Below are 21,074 nucleotides of genomic sequence, written 5' to 3'. Positions count from 1 at the left end.
AAAAAATTCGTTAACGAAAATGGCGTTACAAATAATTCGTTACCGTTTTTTGATCTTTCTGTTGTAAATTATTTATTATTTTTCCAACAAAGGAAATTTCTAACGATGGATTTGCGAAAAATTGAAAAATTTGTATCCGACATTATATTATCGTACACTATTAATTTCAATTACAGCTAAGTTTTATAAATTAATCCAATAGTATTTTTCCAGCAACTACTATCTTTTAACATTAAACATTAAGTATTTTCATAGCATATTTTGAAAGAAAACAGTTTGACTGTGTTCAAACGTTCTAGAAAAATCTGGTGGTTCGAATCTGCAGCAGTTTGAAGGTCATATAATAGGTTGTAGAAAGTGAAAAAGATAAATGGATACAGTCAATACTGACAATACTATTCACTATTATAATATTAGTGGAGAAAAATGTATTTGTTTTGTTTTTTTTATGGCCTGCTGTGCGACCTTCCGGCACGCAAGGCGATTAACTTTGAATTTATCTTTAATACTGTTAAACTATTATGTTCTTTCTAACACGTGATTTATGATAGAAAAAAGGAAGTCAAATATGCAGTGAAAGAAAGCTGATTTTTTACTGCCACTTCACTATAATTAAAGCAGCATTTAAAAGAGTTGTTTGCTCTTTTTCTACTTCCTTTTCATGGAACATATCTTTATTGGCAACTTTTTTAAATAAGAGCATTATGGGCATGCACGGTTATATAGGTATAATAAAGTTATTTACACAGATATTTTAGGAACGTTTAATTTAAGATATTTATACGATATATTCGATCTATATCACCGCATGCCGTAACTCATTTTAATAGGTCGGATAACTATATCTTATATTATACAAATACGAGACTAAACTTGAACAAAGGGATTGTCAGCAGGGAGTGTTATTTTTGTAAGATCGAACAATATATATGCTATTCTTTATTTTGAATAAAAGAGGCATTAATTCTTAGTATATACCTTAGGGCTCCCAGATAACATAAAATATCCAAAAAAGATAAATAAGACGTCTTTGTCTCAATGTGTTGTCTGAGTAGGGTAATATTTCAAATAGTTAAATATGTAGTTTTGAATATGTATTTAAAATGGAAATGGCATTTTGTATTTTCAATTTTAAATGGTTTTTGGAAAACTATTTTCATTTTACATTTGAAATGGAATCATGTCTATCATTTAACTATTTATAAAATAGATAAATGGTTTTCCTATATATTTTCACAAATTTTTCGTAGAATCATTGATGTATAAGAAAAACCAAGTTCCATGATTGGCTAAAAATTTTTATGAATATTTAAACAAACTGCAAATTAGCTGTAAAGAGAAAATTAATTTCAGATAGTCATGAATATCGAATCTTAATAAAAAAACGAATGTTCCAGTTTTATGTAAAATACTATATAGATTTCTAAAAATGTATATTATTTTTAACATCTAATTTTGACTGTAATCGATGCTTCTCATATTAATTTGGTTTATTCAAGTAAACGATCCTGTTTCCAAATTATAATATTAAAAAATTTAAAATATTCCCGTCAGAAATACTTTATTTATAACACTATAGTTAAAGTTTTGAATTCCGTTGAAAATAGATTCCGTTCAAACGTAAAATATTTTTGAAAAATGTATACCACTCTGGCGAAAAGTTTTTACGAAAAATTACATAGATTGAAACAAGAATCTTAGAAATTTTTAATTTTTGCAGATGTTCGTAGTGGGACGTACAGTAGCATTGTTTATTTGAAAAACTAAGAAATTCTCCGCTCTTAAACAACATCACTCTACATCTCGCTACAAATATCTACGAAAAATTATAGATTTCTGAGACAAACAAAACTCATTTTATGTCTCACTACAAATCTATGAAAAATTAAAAATTTCTAAGATCTTGTCTCAATCTATAGTTTTTCTATACTTTTTTGTAAAAATTTTTCTTCGCTAGGGCAAGAAAAATCATTTTGTATTCAAAAACTATTTAAAATACCTATTTATCCATTTTACATTAAAAATAGATTGGAAAAACCTATTTTGTATTTTGCATTTTTTAAATACGCCTTTTAAAAGTATTTTACAATTAGTATTTTAAATGGAATTTGAAATACATTTTACGCAACTCTGTACCTTAGTTTTTGTCACGCTACACATATTCGGTCATTCGTGTCCTGGATTAATTTTCATTACTTTTACAAGTATATATAAAAAAATTATTAAACAATTTTTACATATATTTTGACATATTTAAAAAGTATTTGTACAGTTATATATTTATAATAAATTGTAGATAAATTGTTATAACTAAATATATTATATAGTTAATAAAATAAGAAAAATGCACTGTTTTATATGAAAATGTAAAATTCTGAAACAAAAAGATTTAAAAGAAAAATATAGTTTAATATCTTAAAATTGATATTCCAAACTACAAAAAAAAAAGAATAGTTCAAATGTCGGCTGTCCAAAAAGTTTAATAATTGAGTAACCTAAAAATGTTTTTTTAATATGCATGAATGGCTATAAATTGAAGATATATTGCATTTACATTTTAAATAAATTTTATTATTGCTATTGTATTAAAAGAACTTATAATTTATTAATTTATAAACTATTAATTTATTAAGAAAATATTTTTTATAACATTACAGATAACATAATATATGTATAATATTACTGACATTTTAATAAAAAATCGTGTTTATTAAGGACTAATGTGTTGTTCTAGAGTTAAATTGTTTTTTTAATAATTCGCGAAGTTATTCCCCTAATACAATCGAGAATTAGTTGAAAATAAAAAAAAAATAAAAATTTTGTAATTACAAAAAATGTACATTCTGTATACAAGTTGGGTCATTTGTGATCCAGAGGTGAACTATGCCAGTTAAAGGATACGCATGAATTGAGGCCGGCACAAAACTTGTTCTCTAGATGCCAAACTTTTTTTTAGGAACATAAAAGAGACCGTTATTTGACCAGACGCTTTCAGTATTTCAAAGAAAAGAAATGCGCAGGCCACAAATGACCCAAAGGTGTGTATTAAGGGATAAAATATGATGTTCGAAAAACAACTACATATGTATATCTTAGTCTATCTTCCTTTATCGCGAAAAAAGGGTCTAAGGTGAAAGTGAGGGGGGAGAGGAGAGCGAGTATATGCATTCAGCAAACTCTTAGACATAAAGCAACTTCATCATATGTGTAGTTTCGCGATCCCTACTTCTAATCTCATGGTATATACATTATGCATCGACTGACCTAATCTGTCCGTATCGAGACGATGAAAAGTGTTTTTCTTATACATATAACGGTTGATGGAATGTGGGAGTCATTATATTACGTATACGGTTTATATCAAAAAACGGCGCGGAGAGAGGATGGAGGAGTACCCTTTTCCTTTGCTCTGAAAATATTAAATAGATCGAAAATGGAGTAGAAATGCACGAGTTGAACGTAAAGCGCAAAGTAAACGCTTAAACTCTTCTGATATATCGAGAAAAAATGTATAAATTTTATAACGTACAACTTTCAAAGTAAATTGAGGCAAACAATTTTTTTAAAAAACAAAATATATAGGGAAGTAAGAATCAATGCGATACTTTGCGCAAGTATAATAATAAAAGATTAAAAATTCATATATGATGACAAAAACTTTAATGTATATCTTCGATCTTTCGTACACGTTTCGACTTACTTCATTCACTATACTAAAAAGATTCTTTTAACTGTAATCTTTTACTGCAATTTCTTTCTCTATCCAAAATCTGCACATTTTCTCAATCGAATTGATCGTCATAATGTAACTTTCATGATCTGTAATAACAGAGTAAGTAGAAGTTTGCCTCGTAATATGATTTCGATATTCAAAAATATGTGTCTTTAATTGTCGATCTTTAATTTCTACATAAGAGGCCTCGCAATCTTTGCAAGCAATCTTGTAGACGTTTTTTTGTAAATTGATTGAATTGGTAATGAATCTTTCTGAATTTTAATCAGACAACGAAGTTTGTTAATGCTGTAAAAACAATTTTTGAAACCATACCATTGATTATTTTTTTAAATTTGTCCGAAATTTTTGTTAACAAAGGGAATCATAAACCAAACAATTTTCTTTCTTGTATTTGAAATTTGTTTAGCCTTATTCCTGATATTTCTATTTTTTAAAAGATCTTTTAATCTCTGAGAAATTATGTTAAAAATAAAATCTAAAGGATAGTTATTATTTAGTAAAATGTTGATAATCAATTCAAAGTTTTTCTGATAAAATTCCGGATCAGAGATGAAAAAATCCTTATCGATCAAGTTTATAAGACTCCTTTTATAACGAGAAAACATAAAAAGAGATAAAAAAGATAAAATCTAGATAAAAAATTCAAGCAGATATCTACCTGAGAAAGTTGATTTCTGATAGCAGTCAAATATCACTCTGTTGTGTTTTATTAATATAGTTGTATCTAGAAAATTAATTTTATCACCTCCTATCTCAATTGTGAACTGTAACTTTATATGTACCGAGTTAAACAATTTTTAAAAATTATCAATTGCAGCAATAGGAATCATCGTAACAATATCGTCAACGTAACGAAATAAAACTTTAACGGAACGTCAATATAGTCAAGAATGCTCTCTTCAAGGTCAGGTATAACATAAAAACATTTTTTACAAAATAATAGAATCTATGTAAGGACAATGAGCTTAGCACGATGACAGTGCAACTAAATCTTTACTTTCACAAAATACTTCAAACGTTTCGGTTCTCGAACCATCCTTAGTAAACAAAAATTTACAAGCAAATAATTTTAAACTTCATTAATTGATGTTGTTCATCTTCAAACTCTTCTTCGGTTAAATAAAATTAAATATTGCTAACATCTTGTACTACAATAAATATTGTTTTGTTATACTTTTTATATTTTTCTGCTATAATTTAAGCATTTAAAGACCTGTATGTTTATATATTTTTCTTTTTTCTTATTTTAATTTATGGAACGTACTATGTTAAAGTTTGTACGAAATAATCAACACCTTGTATATAAAAAAATATGTATATAAAAAAATATGTATATAAAAAAATAATATAGTGCAGTCCACTGCAATTATTAAAAAAATAGACTTATTAATTACTGTGCGCTTGTACTTATATTCATAATTTTGCTTTTATAACTAATATATTTTTATTTTACATTTTATTTTTTAATTATGTATCACAAATATTACATATTTAAAAATTATTCTTTTACATGATTATTTCATACAGGAAAATATATAGAATGTTATATAGAACATATATACGTATATATAGTATATATATATATATGTATATATTAATTATATATTATATGTTTGAAAAATATCAGCAATGTATTTAGATTTATTTTTTTTAATACATCGCTCTCTCTTTCCTCTCTTTCTCTCTCTCTCTCTCTCTCTCTCTCTCTCTCTCTCTCTATATATATATATATATATGGTTATCTTCTTTCAAATAATTATAACTATATCCAGTTATTAAAAAAAATATCTTTTACAAGACTAATTACAAACTGTTAGTATTTTAAAACTCATATAATACTCAATGTTTTTTTTCAACAATTAGCGTGTGCTAGTGCACTAACAGTTGATAAAAATGTATCGTTTATATAGTTTGATTTACCCTTCGTGGGCTAAATCATCGTTTACGAATACGTTTTTCACATTGGTTCCTAGATGGCGCTCGTCTCAGCTGATAATTACGAATCGCGCGGGAAAACATAGCATCTCTTGGCTTCCGGCGATGACCACAGATCGGACGAAGCTTCCTCACTCCTCTGGTATCCCGAATTAACGATGCTTAAATCATGGTTGCGTGGGAAGTGCTGCCTGTTGGGTTTATTCACGCGGAATTACAAAAACTAAATTCAGCGGAATCATGCCCGCGGCGTAGCTCGGATGTATATACCGTTGGTGTAATTTTGTACAATACGGTAGGGAACCTATTCTTGATTATCGATTCGTTTATTGTGGGACTACCAGAAGAAGCCATCTTTTTAGTTTTTGCTAGCATTACTGATATTAACAAAAGTACGTTATATTGTTATTTTTAATTATTTATTAATATATACGTATGTTATTTTACATTATATGTATATTTATAATTACAGGTTTTATCAACAGATCTATTAAATTATTGTGAGAAAAAGAGAAAAAGGATGAGGGAGAAGGAAAGAAGGAAGAAAAATTATATGATATTTAATATTATTCATGAAGTTTTCTATATATATTTGATGTTTTCTATTTGAGGTATTTACTTTATAGTATTCATAACATAATATGTTTCTTTCTAATTCAGTAACAATTGAATATTGTCACGTGAAGTAGTAAGTAATTGATTTCTATAATATTGAAAATTTGTCAAATGACATATATAATCTGATAGTAGTTTTAAATGAAAGAAAAGATTCTTTAAGTAAAAGAAACTTTTATTAACTGTACTTTTGTTAAAAGTTTTGATTTAATATAATACTTGAAAATATATTGATGTTAACCCTTCATCTGCAATCTGAATTTTTTTTGGCACAAGCAAAATTTAATTCGCAAATTTCTATTATTTTTATTCAAATTTTAATTTTTATAAAATAAAGCTTTTAACATTTGAGTTGAGATATATTTGAGTTATATTTGATAATATGTAATAGAGATGTTGAAAAGTAATCTTGAATTTTTTTTTGAAAATTTAGAGAAAGTAGAAAAGACTAGATTGGACAAAAAACTCAAATTGCAAACGAAGGAACTAAAAGTATGATACAAGCAAAGAATTAAATAGTTTTATTGATGCATAGTCAACACTTTGTTAAACCAACGTGTAGATTTCTTTAAACATTCGAAAGAGAGAGTCTGGTGATTTAATCAGAAATAATATTACCACAAATTATATTGTGAATTAAGATAATAAAATATAAAATTAATATTACAAGCCAAAGATAGAGAGAAGAAAAGAGAGTCAATTTTCAAGTTTTCAGTTTAAATTTTAGCAGTTGGAGAACTTCCATGAAACAAATTTTTCATAATATTTTATCGGCTTGGTTGAATATTTTTGAACTGTTAAATCGCAATGTCAACAAATATGAATAGGATTTTTTATACTAGCTAAGATTGGTATTCATAATCAGTTCTTATTTCAAGATCGTCTTAAGTAATATCTTAAGACACTAAAGACCATGGCACACAAAAAACTTAAAGTAGTAAGTAGTATGAAAATCAACATGTTGGATTGGCTATTGCTTACATTAGGTCTTACGGATTCTACCGTGATTGATCAATTCTGCTTACTTGCTTAAGTTTTTTTTTGTGTGCCTACTGCGGTCCTCTGATTAGTTTATGACTTCTTAAGATTGAACTTAAGATGATCTTGAATATAAGATTTGATTATGGGCGGTATTCATAGTCGATTCTTACATTCAAGACCATCTTAAGTACATTCTGAAGATGTCACGAACCAATTAGAGGGTCCTATTAGCATCTTAAGACATTACTTAAGACGATTTTGAAATAAGAATGTACTATAAATATCGGCCTATGAATATCGGGGATAGTCAGTTCTTATTTTACATTATTTAAGATTATCTTAAATAATGTCTTAATTAGGTGTTGGAATTAATTCGTAGCGTTTTACAAGTGATGGGAAGTACTTTCATTAATGTATTTTTTAATGCTCATGTGAAATAAATAACATTCTTTCATTAAAAACGCTACGAATTAATTCCAATACCTAATAATATATTAATACTTCATGATTGGCTTATGATTGATCTTAAGATTGTACTTAAGACAGTCTTAAAAATAAGACTGTTTACTATAAATACCGACTTTATTAACAATGTCTTCGAGAAAAGAAAGGCAAGTAAGGAATGGGATCTTGTAGAAGGTGTTTTATGCGTCGCGTATTAAGGAAAATCAACCAAAGAACTATTAAGCTTTAGATACAGATTTAATGTGTCTTGTTAAATCACGAAGATATGAAATCACGAGCTGCTACATGTTCTTTTTGGTGTGACTCGACTTACGTCACTTGTGTACCGCAGCGAGCGATAAACGTTCCGCATGTCGCGCGACATGACTCGCATGCCTCGTTACCTGCATTTAACTCCTATGTTCTACATGCAAACATTTTATATGTTATTTATGGTACTTTTTTACGTCATTTATGACTTACAACGGTGGACGCATACGCGTGGCCACTTTGCGTATCGCCGCAACCGCCACGCGGAGCGAACGAAAAAAGAGAGAGAATAACGATTTTTTAATTACGAGATTGTATCGTTGCGTTGCAGCATTAAGTAATGTAATTTGACATAAGTAGTGCTGCAAAGATACCGCCGATGAACACACATGCATTACTTTTTCTCTCTTGCCTATTTTTTGATGTCGATACAAGCACCAAGTGTAATGTTATTACATGGCGGCGCGATGTTTATCTTAACTCAATAAAAAATGTGCAGAACGTATTATCTTTACTCCGCAGTTTGCAATGCTTTTTACTTTTGGTATCGTACTAATTGTTTTTTTTTTATATTGTTAATTTAAATTTGCATGTTTTATTTACAGCGTTGTTGATTGTAAAGAGAGTTTAAAAGTAAGATAATAAAGTTAAAAGAGATTCAGAATTATAAATCGATATAATACATGATTCAAAGATTTATTTTAAATAAACATTTTTTGCATTAAATGATTTTTAAAATATATTTTTATACTGGTTGCGTTCAGCAGAGAAAACAGCTTTGCAATTGTTGTAAAAATTCTTCAATACGATTGGTTCTTACTTTTGATTTCTTATAGATCTAAATGTGCAAACTGTAAATCAATCGTATTGAAGAATTTTACAATAGTTGTAAAGCTGCTTTTTCTGAACGCAGCCCATATTGACATTATTTATATATAGTATGTAAATACATTTAGATTTACTTTTAAAATACTTTCTAAATTTTTTAAATACTTTTTAAATTTACCGGAATTCATAGTCAGATCTTATATTCAAGATCGTCTTAAATATGTTTTAAGAAGTCACGAACCAGTCAGAGAGCTGCATTAGCGTCTTAAAACATTACTTAAGACGGTCTTGAAATAAGAAACGACTATGAATACTGGCCTAAGGCCTTGGATAGATTATTTTGTCTTAGGTTTGTTTCCAGCTGAACGAGTCTAGAAGTGAAATAGATGTTCGTTTTTCAATATTTGATAAAAACAAGAAAAATTTCTAATGCGAGAATAAAAAATAGATTTCTTTCACGCAAATCGATAGTCGGTATTACAGACGTTATCGACCTGCTTAAGTCTTATTAGGTGCGTATGTGTGCTTACAGGTGGCGCTAGTATGGACGATACGCGGAATCGCGAGACAAGACTCGTGGGACCGCCATTAAAACGTAACGGCTTAATTATTGTATTAGTCGCGTTTTTCAATTTAATCGCGGAGTAACGCAAAGTGAATCCGATAGCGAATAAATATGGCGTTCACGTACAAGTCTCACATTCGAGAGTGACAGATAAATATGATAACAAGTACTCCGGCGATGAACTGCGACGAACTTCTCGAATATCGCGTATCCTCGTCTTTGCGCGCCATATCGGAAAAGGAAAAGTTGAGAAGTCTTTCCGCGTCTACGTGCCGCAACGAGAATAGCGTCATCGGGGGATGAGGAAAGAGGAGCGCAGATGCCAGTGGATGCAGGGTTAACTGGGAGTAAGTATAACCCCCTTAAATAATATAAAATTCAGAGGAAGTTGATAAGCCGGGGTGCGCGTTCGAACTTTTCACTCGGCGCTCGCGCCTTCCATTTCTTATTATAATGAATGCATATCGGCTTAGCTGAGACTAAGAGGAACGGCCGTTGAGAACCCTTTTTTGGTGCTCGCGAGCTCGACTCTGCAGTCGAAGGAAAGCGGAAGAATCCGCATATTTTTCGCGATAGACCGTGAAGCCGGTGCTCTCTAATGTTCATTTCTATCAATGTAGATTAACTTTAATCTTGGTTTAACTTACTCTTTATTTTTTTTTTTCTTATTCTTAAAACTAGAAAAACAAAAAGTGAGTTAAACTAAGACTAAAGTTAATCTATATTGTAGCATAAGAAGTATGTTCATTTATACCAATGTATAGATTAACTTTAATTTTAATTTAATCTTTAATAAGTGGAGTGCTCAGAATCCTAAACAAATTTTATTTTTATAATTACATTTTTTAACATGTATGTATAATTAAATTTATATTATTTATATTCTTATGAGACAAAGAGTAATATAAAAATAATTAACTTTAAGACTTCTAATCAGTTCTTTTTATTTTCTTTTTTCAGAACTTGGTTTTTAAGATATAATTATGCATAGAGTGCTGTGGCCTACCTACTAAAGGTTAATTTGCTTTTTATCTTCTTCTAAGAATTAGAGAAAGATAAAAAAGTAAATTAAAGTTAATCTATATTGAAATGGGAATTAGAAAAAGATAACGAGTTAATTAAATCGAGATTACAGTTAATCTACATTGGTCAAAATGAATATGAGCGAACGTCAAGCACACTATCGTGAAATCTGGTCAAATGCTCGATATTTATATGTGATAATTGCATGTGTCGCGTGTAGCAGGGCGTCACGCTGCATTTTCATGACGAATTGACTGAATATGTTCTGCAGGTTTATTTTTAAACCACAATATTATCGTAATATAAAGGACCTTGTGCTAATTGTATGAAACATTTGGTCTTACTGAAATGATTTTTTTTTTTTACATTTATATATTATAATTTATAAGGTGATGTAACGAAAGATGTAATAAACACATCAATAATTTTCGAGCTGTTTTGTATTAAAGATCTAAAATAGAGCACTTTTGAGATTTATAACTCAAAAACTGTCCATTATTGAGCTTTGTATCTATTACATCTTTTGTTTACATATTCTAAATTACACATATATGAAAACGAATTCATTTGATCAATTTTCCATATAATTAATGCGAGATTTCTTCATTCGTTTTAATATAAAAATTTAATTTAATTTTTATTTATATACAACAGCAGGGCTTTCGAATTAGTAATTATTACACTACGATTTTTGACTTAAAAATTGCAATATGATAACTACTAATTCGGAAAATCTATGGTATTCTTAAATTTTTCCATTAAAACGAGCGCGAAATTTCTCCCATCAAGAAATTTCTTTTATTGTCGATTGATTGGATCTCGATAGGAAATTTTATCTATCAAATTCGGCGCTCCGGTTTCACATAAATTTCATCATATTCGGCGACCGATTCTCTCTCTCTCTCTCTCTTTTTTTTGTCTCTTTCTGCTGGTAAAAGTTACAGGAGAGGGTTGGTCTTCAACAAGTTTAATTCGAAATGTCAGTGCCAGATTGCGTTCGTCGAACCACATGTTGCCAACTGACTTCCCGCAAAGCCGCGCACACCCGCGCATAACATACCGTCGAATATTCCCGCTACTATTATTACTATCCACGGCTATACCGCACTGTTCGAAAAGGGAAGATTGTTCGTTTTCATCCATGGCACAATCTCAGTATTTAGGTATTCAAACAAAAATGTCGCGGATGTCATGTTGCGTCGCAATATTGATGGATTCGATACTGAAAGAGGAAAAAATGCGTGTAAAAATTTGCAGGCGATATTCTTATATTTTTAGCTGATATCGTGACTGAAGTTTTTAGAATATATAATAAAGTGATATACAAAAAGCATTATTATTTTCTATAGCTATGATATATACCTTACTTCATGTTGTTCTCCTAAGAAAGAAATGTTTTCAAATTAATATACGCATTCATTTTTGTGCAGGTTTACCTTTGAAATTTACAGCAAAGAATATTTTGAAAAAAAACAATAAATGATATTAGACCGCATATGAATACACAACTAACAATAAAGAATTCAATTCAAAAGCAAATTATACAATAAGTTCTTTCAAAGTAAAAAAAGCCTTATCGATTTGAGCTGGATCTTCATGCTTAAATAATACTTCCATGCGTTCTATACAGAACTGCATATATAAATTCACACCGAAATATTATTTAAGCATTAAGTTTAGACCGATAAGACCTTCTCATCACTTTGAAAGAACTTATTGCACAATTTGCTTTTGAATTGAATCTTTGTAGACTTGATTCGATATGGGTTTCAAAATTTGTATAAAGATGGATGCCTTTAAGTTGAAGAAATGCTCATTGAGAAAATGCACGATTAAGTTACGTAAATTCGTTTAGCGGAATTAGCGGAAGTAGAGAATTATGCCGTAAAGTTTCAAGTATGGGCGTAAAGCCTAACCGCATCGCTTTATTAACAGGGAAGAAGAAAATAAAAGCCGAGGAGACAAATGGCCTTTGGTACCATTAAATCATCCCAAAAAACTTAGTAATTTAATAAGCAATTTCATGTAAATTTTGAGGTCGTTGCGGTAACGGCTTGCTGTTGAGCCCAAGATTTTCGGGCATTTTAAGATCCGCATAATATTGATGTCGCGATACGTACGATTTTAATTCATATGAAATACGAGATGTTTGTTTCATGACAATGCTGTCACATATTCTTTTCCAAATGATTATTAATCATGGAAGAAAATTTTGATGTTTAAATGATTTTAATGTTTAAATGAAGAAACTGTTTCTTTTTTTTTTATCTACCCTTACAATTAAGAGCCTCTACTCTTACAATTAAGATAATAGGAAATAGATATTACAAAACAGACAATTATATATATTATCGTTATATCCATCTTCTGATATCTATATCTGTTCCTTATGATTATTCTTCCTTATGTTTTGACCGAGGGCATTCTTCAAGATCATGATGAATGTGGGGAAACTTCGGACGTCTCGATGAAGCTAGATGAAGCCACGTTGATTCCATGTTTTATCCCGAGAAATCGTCAATCGATCATCCGTCACTCTTCCCTAAAGACACGTCTTTAGTGTACACACATGCACATGTCAGCAAATCCGTGTGTATTCATCATACGTTGCAATCTACACGTGTATTGCGTGAATTGCCGTTGATACGTTTCGTTACACGATCAGAATATCTTAAAGTACTTTGGTCAAAAGAAGCAATATTATCGTATTTGATATCTTTTGAGATAGATATTAAAATAAATACACGGAAAAAATGGTTTTGTTGAAATATCTAAAAATTTGAAGATATATAGATCTGAAGATAATTATATTGGACTATCACTAATTCTCTAGGGACATTCAAGCATAACAATAATAATGTAAGAAACTTCTACATTATAACTCGTTGGAACATCTAATAATTATTTAGATAGTCCAATAAAATATAATAATTTTAATCTTCAACAAAATTGTTTTTCTTCATGTAGATATCACAACATTCTCATTTATTAATTCAAGTTTGTTGCGTAATTTCAAGTAAAAATAGATACATCTTGATTACATCTTGCTTTATTTATAAAAAGAATTTACAAAAGAGGAAGAGGAAAATATATGGTGAAAACACTTTTATATTCTTCAAGCATCTGAGGTATAATAAAAGGATTGAATAAGGTCATGTTTGAAAGACATTTAGCGGTGGACGCATGGCGAAAATAACGGCTCAAGGTGTTAACGCGGTATTTTCGCGGGATTTATCGTGAAATCGGCAGTATCTGCTCGGAGAGGAGGTTCGTAGATATTTATTCGCCTCACGGCGCGCCGGCGACCCGCGATGTTGTCGCGGTGCTTTCAAAAGCTCAGAAAGCGTGATACGCTCGGGACTACGGTATTATATGCGCATCTCGTATTTCATATATATATATATATATATGAAACACGTCTGTGTATGTGTATGTGTGTACATACATACACACTCGTTCGCACGCGAAAGAGAGAAAGAAAGAGACGTACCTACCGTATACGTATATATATATATATGTATACGGGGAGGACATAGCGTGGCTCTTTGCGCAACCCCGAAAGCAATATATCGATGTTTAGCAACCAATAAACGGATCACTCAAAGAGGGCTTTTACCGTAAAGCGCCGGGTGCTTCGTCGACGTTCCCGTTCCTTCCTGCATCGTACAAACACACACAGACACCGAAGTATACATTGCATCCATACGTGTGTGTCGTGTGTATGTGCTACGTATGTGCCCGCCAATGTACGTTTAACGGTGCCAGACGAAGTACGGCACTTTTACGGTTCAAAGTAAACGCATTTATAGAGTCGTTCGCCAGCAGCGGTGCGTGGCGTTGGTGTAACATCGCGACTGACCATTTAACGTCGCTTTTATGATAATGTTATCAATAGCATAGTCTTGTTTTCCTTCGTGCGACTCGTTTCTTTCTCTCTCTTTCTCTCTCAGCTGACCGCGCTTATTTACAGCCCGCGTTTATCGCTCACCTGTATCGCCGAGAGTGCCGTCTTGAGAGATCTTTAGCGTTAATTGGACACAAAAGCCGCAGATCGTACCGTAACGGTGTGATCGCCATGTAGAAAAACACACCTGATGTGAAAGTTACTTAGCCGATTAATGCCCCAAGACGAATATATTAGAGCGTTATATGATATTAGAGATACGTTAATGACGCAAAAATTGATGCATGTATTTTTAACGAGCACGACGCCGCGTTATTTTTTCGATTCGTTTCACAATGGACCTATTGTTGCGTTTTATATTAATGTTATATTAGAAAATTCGGTTAAAAATATTTCTGTTTCGACGTCTTCTTCAGTGTCTTGTTTAATCGTTGCAAGAAATCATATCATAGATACTTTTGCTATATTTGCTTTTTCGTATTTATCCATAGTTGCCGATAAAAAGCTGGTTAAAGAAACCGTGGAAAATATCGGGGAACTCTAGAAGATAAGAGTGGGTGGGTGTCTTTAAAGATGCTCTCATATATTGTTGTTGGCATCGCGATGTCACTCGCAGCGCCTTCATAATTCTTTCCGCAAGTGGAGAAACAGTTGTGGCAACTGGCGGAAAGTGTCTTGAAGTGGGAGCTGCGATTTTGTCATCTCTTATATTTCTACTCACTTACCAATTTCTTAAACGATTTTAATTTTGATATTTTCTTATCTACTGTAAAAAAATTGCACATCAGATATTAAATATTTTGATATAAATTTTCTTTGACAGTCTATGATAATTAGATAAATCAAAATAATTTTTCATTATTATCTTATAATACAGCGTTTTTTAAATCTGTAATATTAAATCTGTAATCATATGTAGTGTTAACTTTTCAACGTCAAATTTTTTAATGTTTTTAAAATTTAAATAATATCTATGATAAAATAAGTTCATTCAAAGCAAATATCAATATTTTTTAATAATTAATATATATCTCACATATTGGCAATGAGAATAAAGTACGTGAAAAATATAAATTCATTAAAGATGAATCGACTCTTCATTGATTCTCAGGAAAATAGATCCAAGTAATTATGTTTATATGTACTAAGAAATTTATAAAAACTTATAAATTCTATTCGCGTTATCCTGAAATGTGTTTGAAAGCTATACAGGTCGCGTTTTCTTTCTTTTGTAACATCTTACCGCCATCATCAACCATTCGAGCTTCCTCGGAGTTCCAGAAAGCGGAGAAAAAGCTGAATCATTGTGGCGCGAATCGGAGATGCTTCCTGGAGAGATGCTCGTAAGAAAGGGGAAGGACGGACCGGATGGAGAGCGACGAGCGAGGTCGTCGTGGGGTTGGCCGAGGGTGGAATATACGAAATAGCTGGACATTCGACCGTCGGTGGCGACGGTGAACCCTGGCGACCGGTGGGCAGCGGCCTTGATGTATGTGTGCATGGGGTTGGAAAAGTCGGAGTTTCGTGTACATCGAGGATGTTCGCGCGCGCGTGTACGTCGCGCACAGGACACGCCGGATTTCGGGGGGCAGAATCCTTGAAAAGCCGAGACCAGAACGCCATTGGCCGCCGACAAAGCCCCGCGTCCCCCTGCTCGGCCAATCCCGCCGCGAGCTGATAACGGTGGCGGTTCTTCTCTCCGCCTTCCGCCTCCTCAAGACGCTACGATTTCGCTCACTATATCAAGGAGAGGTGTACGTATGTACGTACGTATGTATGTACATATATACATATATATGTAAGCCCATCAGTGACTATATCGTGTCCGTTCCGCCACCGCTCTCTCTACGAAAATCGACCATCTTCTTTTTCTCGGCTGAGAAAATTTTCTCGCTTCTTCCCTCTCGATAGATGCTAGAGATCGTTCGGCCGTTTCTCGATGTTCACTTTTGATATTGGTGGCCGATAGCTTGACGGAATTGCTCACGTCGCGCGTGGTAATTCGGAAATTTCACCGGACGAAGTTTATTCGGGGTGAGATCTTAGACTTCTCAGAAGGATAATATTCGAGGAATATTACGGCTCTTTGACACGTTCCGGTTATGACTTTAGCTACTGACATAACGAGAACATTCTTGGTTCGATATATTTTTTGTAAAATATTCCATAGAATTAATAAGCTTGTAAAAATCACAAAATTATAAAAAAAATTATCATTGAACATAAAAATCTTTTCTGATCACATTACATTCTCGTATTAAATTTACTCCTCGAAAAATTCATAATCAGAGAAAGAAAATGTTATATAAAATAAAAAAATTTTACATATTTTCATTTTATTTTAAAATATGTGTTTATTTTTCTAAATTTCAAAAAGAAACTTAAAAGAGTAGAAGAATTTAAGAATTTGATAAGGAAAAGATTTGGGGAATGAATTGTAATTACATCTGATTCCATTTCTGAATTGACAAATGATAATTGAGAATACTTAAAATAAAATAGAATACACACAAATGAAGAAAGTGGCTTTATAACAAAATATTAAATAATCAAGAGTATACAAGCATAATGTAAAATACTTTTTCATTGAATATATCGAATAATTGTTCTGCAATTATTTAGATTGTCATATATAATCAATGGCCAAAGTTCTTTTGAAAGAAAGAGCAATATGAAAAGAAGTTTTATTTGATTTCTATCTCGCCAAAGTTGTGTGAGGCGACGCAGGTGTCGATCTTAATTTTTTCGCCCATGCTTAAGTAAAAGAGCGAGGAGAAGGATGGTTTTACGACGATTTTTTTTTTATAGTGCATAATATTTTATTTCATCTTTATTGACTACTTTTCTGTTTATAAATATTATATTTATTTAACTTATTTACGTATTGAAAAAAAAATTAAATTTTAATAAACATTTATTTAAATAGTATCAACTAAATATTCACTTACAATAAATAAATATTTATTTAATATAAAAGTAATTGTTAAATCAAATTAATGATTCTTATACCAAATAAACCTATCTTTTTAATAAATATTTAATTGATACTTAAACAAATGATTTATTAAAATTTAAAACAGTTTTTTTAGTGCAGTAATGATTTTTCGTGAATTATTCGTTTCATTTTGTATTCGAATATTTTTATGTCTTGTAAAACTGTAATCGGTATTGTTTTGCATTTTCCAGCTCGAATTGCGTATATTTAAAGTAGAGAATTAGCGATTGGCTTCGTGTACAAGTCTTGTTCCTCGGAATGGACGACCACGGCTCTTGGGTCATGTAAGGCACATCGCAAGTGGTTTAATGGGGTTGCATATGGCTGACAAGATAGAGGGTGACGATAAGAGTCCCTCCTTCGGCAGCTTCCGTGGGAGGGAGAAGGAAGGAGGGAGGGTGCGTGACCGTATGGAATGCCGCGTGACGCGTGTAATAACCGTAGCCGCGCGGCCTCTCCGCGCGGCACGCAGCCTGCACACGGGGACTAAGTGTATACTTACTCGTATATACTTACGTGCAGAGTGCGGTGCCCCAGGTTGCACGGCAGGTGCCGCCGAGGATTCTAAAACGATCACGTCGGCGAAGGGAAGCAAGCCGATCAGGCCCGTAGCTATTGCGAAATGAATAGTGACGATGAAGAATATAAGCAGGGCGATTAACTTTAAAAGAAAATTGTATTTAAAAAATATTCTAAAGAATGGAGTCATTAAATTAGGATCTTATTTGCATATTAAACCTTTTGGTTGGTATTATTATAACACATTGTTGTGCAACATATTTATTTTAAAGAGCTTTGCGGCTAGAAACTTTTCTTTTAGCGTTATAAAATTGTATTAGATTTTTATTTTTAATCATTGGCACTGTTGTTATAATAGTAATAATATTTTAAAACATAAAGATCTAAAATTATTTTTGATGTTAACAAGGCTGAAATAGACCTCCCATAAGAATCTAAAAATTCTAAGTACATCACTGTAAACGAGAAAGAAAGGGGAAGTTCTTTGATGTCGACCACTGTTACCGACTAGCACTAATATTATCTTTCTATCTTTTTGTTTCGTTCTTGATTAATGTTCTGAAGCTGACATGTTTCGGCAGACATTTTTTATCAATGTGCAGAAATGCTCATTCCAATTAATTTGATCGCAGATTAGTGAGTTCGCATCGCGGTTATCGAAGGATCATAGAGTTTTTGCTGGAAGATAAGAGCTCCCAGTGAGTTGGAATATTTATTTATTATACGAGCGAAACGCAAGATACTTTGTTAAACTCGATCGTGGAACAGAAGTTGCGCAAGAATAAATTCGTTCTCGAAGTTAAGAATATCCTCTTGCATCCTTTGCCTGCTGATTATCGCTTTTTCGGCTTTTCTCCATTTCCTGGTCGCTATCTTCTGTAACAGAAATTTAAGCGATTATGTTTAATAGTTATATACGAAGCATTGTATGAAAGTTTTGAAAAGTTATTAATATTTTATCTAGCATTTTATTATAGGTGTAATCGAATAGGGAACTGATGTTCATTTCTATCAATGTAACTTTAATTTTGATTTAATTTTTTCTCCTTAGTTCTAAAAATTAGGAAAAGATAAAGAATAAATTAAACCGAAATTAAAATTAATCTATATTGACAGAAATGTTTATTAGATGATAAAAAAAGATATAAGTGCAGGGCATAAATAGAAAAATCAAATATAATTTTGACGTTTTATAAAAAAATTACATCGTGGCATCTCTTATTGAATCTCATTTTCCACTTTTATAGAAAGTAGATTCAAGGCGTCGTAATTTCAAGGCGGAAGCGGAATGCGTTACGGTAGAATGGCGATAATAACAATGATAACGTATTGTTGTCGCGCTCGACCCCGCGTAAATCGGCGTGGATATTTTACGGCAGCGCGAGCAGATTACAGGCTCAATTAGCATGAGGACTACATAATTAATAACTTGATTAATGCGTCGAAGCGGAACGTCTGTCCATTCGTGCTCGTCAGGTCCGGCCTGCCGCGGCCCGCCAACTCGTGGATATCTCGCGTTTACGCCGGTAGTCGATTGCGTCGTAATCGATTATACTGCGTCGTATAATGTCGCTACCGATCGCTTATGCTTACCGCTCATCGCACCGGCACGGCTCGCTTACGTTTATGTATGTTTAGGCCCGTTGCCGCGGGGCAAAACTCATTAGCGAGTCATTTCATATTCCGAAAGGGAAGTTGGACCGGCTGACGATCGGTTCGTGCACCGGGTCGTCATTAATTCCGGTCAATTGTCAGATACACTGTCAGATACATTGTCAATTATCACATCGAAAATCTGGCAATATTGAATGTCACGACAGTCGGTCGTAGATGTCTATCAGCTGTGCATTATGCGTTTCGAATTCTCGAAACGACGGTCGCGAGGATCGTTGACGAACGTGTATAAATGTCATTATAGAATTTAAGAGATTTAACTCTCTCTCTCTCTCTCTCTCTCTCTCTCTCTCTCTCTCTCTCGCGAATTTACTTTTGTTAATTCTCCGCCGACAACTGGGGTCTTTAAAGACACCATTGATATTTTGGTTGTGAATTCTGGTAAAATTTAATTTCTAAGAAATAAGGAAAATATAATCTGATTTATATAATGTAAAAATTTTTTGTTAAAGCTTTGACAATTGTATCAGAATTTTTTTATATATAATCCGGAATAATAAAAAAATTGTTCTGTTTCTCGAAGATTCTTACTGCTGATGGAAGAGAGTTGAAATTTTAATGTTGCTAGGAGAGGGTTAAGTTTAATAAATAAAGAACTTTAAACAAATGAAGTTGAAGTTAGTAAATAATAGATATGAAGTTTCTAGATAAGGTTCTTTAGGTCTGTTCGCGTTGTCTGTACTTTTTGCACTAAATATTTTCGCCTTTTTTTCTCTCCATCGCCCGAATATGCATATATTTATCTCATTTTAAGTATAATTTTCGAGAATTTCAAACAACGCGAACAGATTTATTGTACCTTCTAAAAAGAATTCATAATTTGGCTAAGAACAGGTTGAAAAACGTAATTGAGAATAATCTTATAAAAATATTAATTATCTTTCCTTGGGATCTTGTCAGCATGAGAACTGGCGTGAGATTTCGTTTTCATGAGACCGTAGTTCGAATCGAATATCACCATAGTGTCTTGGATACTTCCCCAAACAACGTTTTTTCCTAAATGTACCCGCAGCACAGACGCAGAAAATTAGAAAAACGAGCTACTTCCGTATACAGGTACTCCGTGGTGTATATCGTACATTTATCAATGGCGAAGACGGGGAGGCTGATCTCGAAAGACAAGCGCGATTGAGTTACGTTGATTTTATTCTGCATTATTCTACCCAGGAATCGCTCCTTGGCCGAATCAGTTTTATTTTCCGGATTGCCGATATATACGCGCGTCGAACGGCAGCTCTCTGGCTGGCTCGCTGGCTGGCACGCCGGGATTAACGTCATTGCGGTTTTTAAGCAGGCAATTTCCTAATTCGGTGCCCGGGGATCCCTGATTTATCGCGCTTTTGCCAGTTATTCCGTACTGTCGGTGATTTACGACGGAGTTCCGTCTCCGCCCCGCTACTTCTTCTTCCTTTTCCTCTTCTACTTCTTCTACCGCGACCGTCCGCCGACGACGACGTGTCCTCTTCTTCTCGTTTCTCGTTCTTGTACGGGATCAGCCTCAGAGGGTGCATCTCGACGAAGTTGTATCACGCCGAGTTCGCGAAAAATCCTCGTTTTTTTTTTCCTCAGAGATGATGCAAATCGT

The 21,074-nt window shown here is 32.5% G+C and overlaps 1 long non-coding RNA gene across 3 annotated transcripts in view; it reads right to left on the bottom strand.

Annotated features, from left to right (window-relative positions):
- Positions 1 to 18,035: 18,035 nt before the first annotated feature.
- The window catches only part of LOC147908588 (uncharacterized), a 198,818-nt gene continuing 195,779 nt past the window's right edge, over positions 18,036 to 21,074 (bottom strand). For all 3 annotated transcript variants that reach the window (XR_015546080.1, XR_015546078.1, XR_015546079.1), the window contains exon 3: positions 18,036 to 18,691. This is a non-coding gene — a long non-coding RNA (uncharacterized LOC147908588). The remainder of the gene's footprint in view (positions 18,692 to 21,074) is intronic.

Source organism: Acromyrmex echinatior, chromosome 9 (assembly GCF_024713525.1).
Source record: "Acromyrmex echinatior isolate Ae372 chromosome 9, ASM2471352v2, whole genome shotgun sequence".
Lineage (NCBI taxonomy): Eukaryota > Metazoa > Arthropoda > Insecta > Hymenoptera > Formicidae > Acromyrmex > Acromyrmex echinatior.
Note: the sequence above shows the minus strand (reverse complement) of the source record. Positions and strands in the feature narration are given on the sequence as shown.